Raw genomic sequence first — 8,835 nt, forward strand, 5'->3', positions numbered from 1 at the left:
GCCATTCTAATATCAAATAAAATCAATTTTCAACTAAAAGTCATCAAAAAAGAAAAGGAAGGACACTTCATATTCATCAAAGGAAAAATCCACCAAGATGAACTCTCAATCCTAAATATCTATGCCCCAAATACAAGGGCACTACATACGTAAAAGAAACCTTACTAAAGCTCAAAACACACATTGCACCTCACACAATAATAGTGGGAGATTTCAACACCCCACTCTCATCAATGGACAGATCATGGAAACAGAAATTAAACAGTGATGTCGACAGACTAAGAGAAGTCATGAGCCAAATGGACTTAACGGATATTTATAGAACATTCTATCCTAAAGCAAAAGGATATACCTTCTTCTCAGCTCCTCATGGTACTTCCTCCAAAATTGACCATATAATTGGTCAAAAAACGGGCCTCAACAGGTACAGAAAGATAGAAATAATCCCATGCGTGCTACCGGACCACCACAGCCTAAAACTGGTCTTCAATAACAATAAGGGAAGAATGCCCACCTATACGTGGAAATTGAACAATGCTCTACTCAATGATAACCTGGTCAAGGAAGAAATAAAGAAAGAAATTAAAAACTTTTTAGAATTTAATGAAAATGAAGGTACAACATACCCAAACTTATGGGACACAATGAAAGCTGTGCTAAGAGGAAAACTCATAGCGCTGAGTGCCTGCAGAAAGAAACAGGAAAAAACATATGTCAGCAGCTTGACAGCACACCTAAAAGCTCTAGAAAAAAAGAAGCAAATACACCCAGGAGGAGTAGAAGGCAGGAAAAAATCAAACTCAGTGCTGAAATCAAACAAGTAGAAACAAAAAGGACCATAGAAAGAATCAACACAACCAAAAGTTGGTTCTTTGAGAAAATCAACAAGATAGATAAACCCTTAGCCAGACTAACGAGAGGACACAGAGAGTGCGTCCAAATTAACAAAATCAGAAATGAAAAGGAAGACATAACAACAGATTCAGAGGAAATTCAAAAAATCATCATTTCTTACTATAAAAACCTGTATTCAACAAAACTTGAAAATCTTCAGGAAATGGACAATTTCCTAGACAGATACCAGGTATCGAAGTTAAATCAGGAACAGATAAACCAGTTAAACAACCCCATAACTCCTAAGGAAATAGAAGCAGTCATTAAAGGTCTCCCAACCAAAAAGAGCCCAGGTCCAGATGGGTTTAGTGCAGAATTCTATCAAACCTTCATAGAAGACCTCATACCAATATTATCCAAACTATTCCACAAAATTGAAACAGATGGAGCACTACCGAATTCCTTCTACGAAGCCGCAATTACTCTTATACCTAAACCACACAAAGACACAACAAAGAAAGAGAACTTCAGACCAATTTCCCTTATGAATATCGACGGAAAAATACTCAATAAAATTCTGGCAAACCGAATCCAAGAGCACATCAAAACAATCATCCACCATGATCAAGTAGGCTTCATCCCAGGCATGCAGGGATGGTTTAATATACGGTAAAACATCAACGTGATCCATTATATAAACAAACTGAAAGAACAGAACCACATGATCATTTCATTAGATGCTGAGAAAGCATTTGACAAAATTCAACACCCCTTCATGATAAAAGTCCTGGAAAGAATAGGAATTCAAGGCCCATACCTAAATATAGTAAAAGCCATATACAGCAAACCAGTTGCTAACATTAAAATAAATGGAGAGAAACTTGAAGCAATCCCACTAAAATCAGGGACTAGACAAGGCGGCCCATTCTCTCCCTACTTATTCAATATAGTTCTTGAAATTCTAGCCAGAGCAATCAGACAACAAAAGGAGATCAAGGGGATACAGATCGGAAAAGAAGAAGTCAAAATATCACTATTTGCAGATGACATGATAGTATATTTAAGTGATCCCAAAAGTTCCACTAGAGAACTACTAAAGCTGATACACAACTTCAGCAAAGTGGCTGGGTATAAAATTAACTCAAATAAATCAGTTGCCTTCCTCTATACAAAAGAGAAACAAGCCGAGAAAGAAATTAGAGAAACGACACCCTTCATAATAGACCCAAATAATATAAAGTACCTCGGAGTGACTTTAACCAAGCAAGTAAAAGATCTGTACAATAAGAACTTCAAGACACTGAGGAAAGAAATTGAGGAAGACCTCAGAAGATGGAAAGATCTCCCATGCTCATGGATTGGCAGGATTAATATAGTAAAAATGGCCATTTTACCAAAAGCAATCTACAGATTCATTGCAATCCCCATCAAAATACCAATCCAATTCTTCAAAGAGTTAGACAGAACAATTTGCAAATTCATCTGGAATAACAAAAAACCCAGGATAGCTAAAGCTATCCTCAACAATAAAAGGACTTCAGGGGGAATCACTATCCCTGAACTCAAGCAGTATTACAGAGCAATAGTGATAAAAACTGCATGGTATTGGTACAGAGACAGACAGATAGACCAATGGAATAGAATTGAAGACCCAGAAATGAACCCACACACCTATGGTCACTTGATTTTTGACAAAGGAGCCAAAACCATCCAATGGAAAAAAGATAGCATTTTCAGCAAATGGTGCTGGTTCAACTGGAGGTCAACATGTAGAAGAATGCAGATCGATCCATGCTTATCACCCTGTACAAAGCTTAAGTCCAAGTGGATCAAGGACCTCCACATCAAACCAGACACACTCAAACTAATAGAAGAAAAACTAGGGAAGCATCTGGAACACATGGGCACTGGAAAAAATTTCCTGAACAAAACACCAATGGCTTATGCTCTAAGATCAAGAATCGACAAATGGGATCTCATAAAACTGCAAAGCTTCTGTAAGGCAAAGGACACGGTGGTTAGGACAAAACGGCAACCAACAGATTGGGAAAAGATCTTTACCAATCCTACAACAGATAGAGGCCTTATATCCAAAATATACAAAGCAATCAAGAAGTTAGACCGCAGGGAAACAAATAACCCTATTAAAAAATGGGGTTCAGAGCTAAACAAAGAATTCACAGCTGAGGAATGCCGAATGGCTGAGAAACACCTAAAGAAATGTTCAACATCTTTAGTCATAAGGGAAATGCAAATCAAAACAACCCTGAGATTTCACCTCACACCAGTGAGAATGGCTAAGATCAAAAACTCAGGTGACAGCAGATGCTGGCGAGCATGTGGAAAAAGAGGAACACTCCTCCATTGTTGGAGGGATTGCAGACTGGTACAACCATTCTGGAAATCAGTCTGGAGGTTCCTCAGAAAATTGGACATTGAACTGCCTGAGGATCCAGCTATACCTCTCTTGGGCATATACCCAAACGATGCCTCAACATATAAAATAGACACGTGCTCCACTATGTTCATCGCAGCCTTATTTATAATAGCCAGAAAATGGAAAGAACCCAGATGCCCTTCAACAGAGGAATGGATACAGAAAATGTGGTACATCTATACAATGGAATATTACTCAGCTATCAAAAACAACGAGTTTATGAAATTCGTAGGCAAATGGTTGGAACTGGAAAATATCATCCTGAGTGAGCTAACCCAATCACAGAAAGACATACATGGTATGCACTCATTGATAAGTGGCTTTTAGCCCAAATGCTTGAATTACCCTAGATCCCTAGAACAAACGAAACTCAAGACGGATGATCAAAATGTGAATGCTTCACTCCTTCTTTAAATGAGGAAAAAGAATACCCTTGGCAGGGAAGGGAGAGGCAAAGATTAAAACAGAGACTGAAGGAACACCCATTCGGAGCCTGCCCCACATGTGGCCCATACATATACAGCCACCCAATTAGACAAGATGGATGAAGCAAAGAAGTGCAGTCCAACAGGAGCCGGATGTAGATCGCTCCTGAGAGACACAGCCAGAATACAGCAAATACAGAGGCGAATGCCAGCAGCAAACCACTGAACTGAGAATAGGTCCCCCGTTGAAGGAATCAGAGAAAGAACTGGAAGAGCTTGAAGGGGCTCGAAACCCCAAAAGTACAACAATGTCAAGCAACCAGAGCTTCCAGGGACTAAGCCACTACCTAAATACTATACATGGACTGACCCTGGACTCTGACCCCATAGGTAGCAATGAATATCCTAGTAAGAGCACCAGTGGAAGGGGAAGCCCTGGGTCCTGGTAAGACTGAACCCCCAGTGAACTAGACTATGGGGGGAGGGCGGCAATGGGGGGAGGGTTGGGAGGGGAACACCCATAAGGAAGGGGAGGGGGGAGGGGATGTTTGCCCGGAAACCGGGAAAGGGAATAACACTCGAAATGTATATAAGAAATACTCAAGTTAATAAAAAAAAAAGAAAAAAGAAATCTTAGGTTGTTTTCTCCAGTTATTGTATACTGATAGAAACTGAAGTTTTTTGTTTAATTAGTGCATATTATTAGAAATTTAAAGTCATTTTCTTTGAAATATATATTAATAGAAATTAAAGTTTTGTTTAATTCTTGGATATATGTAACACCCACCTCTTCCAGCAAGGAAGACGCAACACCCTTGGATTCTTCTCAACAGCCTTTATTGCAGGAACACCTCATTATTGATACGAGGGACCCTGAGGAACAAAGGTACCAGCCTTATGTACAAGACAGGCTATGGCTATATACTTGTCCTCTGGGGATTAGTGGAGCATGAAATACCTCATTAGCATGAATATCACTCCAGCCTCAAGCTGCTGGAGAAATGCCAAGGACATGTGCTTTGTGGGTGTTAACCACAAACAACCACTAGATGTCAGCGCCATCTTTTATCTATATGTGCTGCTCCCTACAACTCCTCCTTTTTTGTATTATAAAAAAAGAAAAGCCATTAGATGGAGGTAGTGGTCTGAGAGAGATCAGACATGTCTCACAGAGTGCCCAGCTCGGCTATGGCGAGCCACTCTTGCAGTTAGGACTGCACCCCAATGGCAATAAATGAACTTATGCTGTAACACACTGTTCTGGGGTATACGTGTGTTTTTATCAGGGGAGAAACTGGGCAGAGGAGCATTTGACCAGCCTGTATGTTCAAACGGGGTGTAGCCACCTCTGTCTATGACTGGTCTAGATCAGGGTGTCAAGTCAATATTGTCATTGCTCCTGTCTTAGGTCGTTCCTCTTGGAACTCAGCCCTACTCGTCGTAGGGTTACCCTATTGCCAGCCGGCCCCTGCTTTAGGTTGGTCTGAGCCCGAGGAATGTTGCCTGTCTCTGGATACAATGACTTCACATGACAGTGACAAAATACGATCTAGGGTGAACTCTTAATTTTTCAAAGAGGCCAGCCATATGTTGGAAGAAGCACCACTTTCAATGGCGACCATAGCCTGGTAAACAATCGCTTTGTGTCTGGCATGCTCTCGTTGTAAATGGCAAAAGAGCCATAGACATACTCGACATCCCAAAAGGACAATGCCCCTCCCAGGCAAACATGCCAGCCCATTCTTTAAAAAAGTAGAAAGCATTGGTAATCCATGAGGTGAAATCTCCAAACGTGATGGGTTCCAATCTAGTGTTGTTAAGGACAGCAATCTGTATCAGCAATTGTCTTGATAATTGATCTGCTTTCATGGACCAGTTTCCTTTCAGATAATTCGAGATTTCTTTGCTCTATTGAGAATACTGAGAAAAGTTAGCTTGCAATGGAGTAATGCATAAACCTCTAAGGGAGGAAACACAGGACAGCTGTGTCATATGATATAATGCCTCAATTTGTTCTTGAATTAAATCCATTCGTTGATTAGCTAATAGAAAGCCAGGTGTCAAGTGGGCATTACATTCTTCTTGTATCTCTAATGCCACTGTGGCCCTTTCCACAATCTGATTGATAGTCTCAGCCGTCTGTACTTGATTAGTCATAGCAATTGCAGCTGTGGTAGCTGCAGCAGCAGACAGCACAATAGCTGAAACTATAGCTGCCGTAATACCAAAATCTCTTTTTGTTCTTAGTAAATGAAGTATGGGAAATTTATCTGGGTTGGCCTCTAGTGGGATTGGCACAAAGGAGGGAATCTTGACCATCACTGCAGTATCATTGGTGCCATTCCAGCATTCAGCTAAATAGCAGACTACATCAGAGTATTACAATTTAAAGCATTATCACTTACATTAGTGCTTATCAGAAAGAAGAAAAGTGGTCTAACACATACTGAAGCTCCAACGGCAGTATCATTTGCTAAAAGGACATTAATCTTTACATTTACTAAACTGGTTTGTTATTTGTTCTAGTGGCGGAAATATTATGCAATTTAAAGTCTTCACCCAATAATCGGGCAAAAGGAATCAGAGATGTGTATGCTCCCTGCTCATTTGACAATACCCATTTGTTCCAAGGCCAAAAATTATGCTTGCCAGTCTAATTTTTCCCCCGATCATACTGTACATTGCCAAGAGGAGGGGGAAATTCAAATCCCGGTAGGAATTGTATTGCTCTATGGAATGGACTCTGACGTGGGGTAAAATTAGGTGGAAACGCTTGATATGGGGGGGCAAGTAGGTAGGACTCTATGACAGATAGAGTTATCCAGTGTGTGATTGCCTTGCCCTGGGGGTGATGGAAAAACTACAATTATGCATCCTAATTAAAGTTGTAATGTTCAACTCAGCGGAATTAATAACTGATGTGTCTCCGCTGCCTGAAAAGGCTCCTTGGATAACTTGACTCAAAGCAGCCAGGATGGTCCCAGTGCCCATAGCACTGTCACTCATAGGATCCAACCAATTAGCCAATGTGGTCCTTCGCAGCCATATACAAGGCTGGGAGGAATTTTTAAGAGTGAAACATAATGTATGTAATAAAGAAAGATTAGTGGCAGTATACCGTTGGGGCAATTCTCCAGTTGGCACTATAGAAGGAACATCACGCAAACAGGAGGTGGAGAAAAAGGTTGGCAAGAGAGTAGAATTGCTATGAACTGGCATAAGTACTGGCCAGGATCTGGCAATAGCCCACAGTGTGAGTGAATCAACCTGGATTACCATTCCCAGTAGTAATATTAGGGTTCGTAGTCTCATCTTCAGGAATAGCAGGAGGCAGTTTGCAAGTCAAACGTTCAGGCACCCAGATTGTATTGTCTTGATTCTGTGGAAAAACACAAACAGCTCCCCTAGATCTCAAAATTACGGGATCTGGGCCGTGCCATTCACCAGTTAAAACATCCTTCCACTTTACTTCTGCATTAATCATAGGTGTAGTGCGGCCATGTGCATCCAAGATTAAAAAGTTCAAAGTAAAAAGCACTAATGACAACTGTTCTCTTGATGTTCTGCCATAGGCAATTCCCCCTTTTTGTTTTTGTATAAGCTCTTTTAAGGTACAATGTGCTCTTTCCACAATTCCTTGACCCTGGGAATTGTATGGTAATCCAGTAGTATGGTTGACCTGCATTGTCTGGCAAAATGCCTGAAAGGACTTTGCTGTGTAGGCAGGCCCGTTGTCTGTTTTGAGACTATCAGGCTTTCCCCAGGCTGCCCACGCCTCTAAGCAATGACTAATGGCATTACGAGCCTTTTCACCAGTCATCAGAGTGGCATGTATAATACCGGAACAGGTATCAACAGAAACATGAGCATATTTTAAATTTCCAAATTGAGATGTGTGTGTGACATCCATCTGCTAAAGTTTTAGCGGGAGCAGACCACGAGGGTTAATTCCCACCTGAGGAGGGTGGTGAAATTGAACACAATTCTGGCAATGTAATACCACATCATGAGCTGCAGCTCTAGAGATTTTAAATTTTTGTTAAAGAGTGAAAGCAGGAACATGAAACTTTTGATGAAATTCTCTAGCGAGATCAACCAGAGCTGCATGAAAAATAAACTCTCTGCGAGTACTAGCATCCACCAGGGCGTTATTACTGGCCATGGGACCAGGCAAATTAGTATGAGCTCGAATATGTTGTATGAAAAATTTATTTTTTCTGGCCCAAATCAATTTTTGTAATTCTAAAAGAATTTGACATACAGTACTAGTCAACCTAATTGGCCCTGCAACTTCAAGTGAGCGCACAGCGTTAACTACATAAGCAGAATCAGAAATTAAATTAAAAGAATCATGAAATCTTTTAAAAACTTCCAATACAATTTTACATTCTGTAATTTGGGGGGTGCCTGGGCTGTATTGAATTAATACTGGTTCTTGAGAATCAACCAAATAGGCACCTAAACCTGTTTTGGAGCGTCTGTATAAATATCTAATGCTCCAGACAAAGGCTCTGAGGCAGTGACCTTAGGAAAAATCACTGGATGCTCAGTAAAAATTGTAACAAAGGATCCTTAGGATAATGATTGTCAAACTCTCCATCAAAACTACAGCGTAATATGGCCCAATCATCTATCAGGGCACATAATGTTCCATCTGAACTGTAGTATAAGGTATAATAATTTTCTTGGATACAATACCAAAATGCTGAATGCAAGATTTAACCCCTAACATAGCAAGCTATGCAATGGCAAAAGGGTAATATTCAAGGGTTTTATTAGGAGAAATATGAGAAGTGGTCCTTGTTGCCATAGCACTCCTGTAGCCTGACAAAAGGTTCTCAGTATACACAAAAGGAGATCTTCCTTTTCCTTGTACCTTCTTAGCATTGCCCTTTCCAGTCTTTCTTCTACTTTCCTTAAGGATAATCATGCTTCCTTGGTTAAAGCACGGAGTGAAGTAAGCTGAGAATCCCCTTTAGAGTGGTTGTAACTCTACACTGGGCATTTTAATATAGGGTAGAATCCAATTTATGCTTCCTAGTAATTCCTGAAAGTCATTTAATGTTTTTAAATGATTTTTTTGTCAAGTGGCTGACAAAAGAATTTTAACCAGTTCACCTGGGACTTTCAGGACCTCAG

This window comes from Rattus norvegicus, chromosome X, assembly GCF_021556685.1.
Source record: "Rattus norvegicus strain SHRSP/BbbUtx chromosome X, alternate assembly SHRSP_T2T, whole genome shotgun sequence".
In the NCBI taxonomy this organism is placed as follows: Eukaryota; Metazoa; Chordata; class Mammalia; order Rodentia; family Muridae; genus Rattus; species Rattus norvegicus.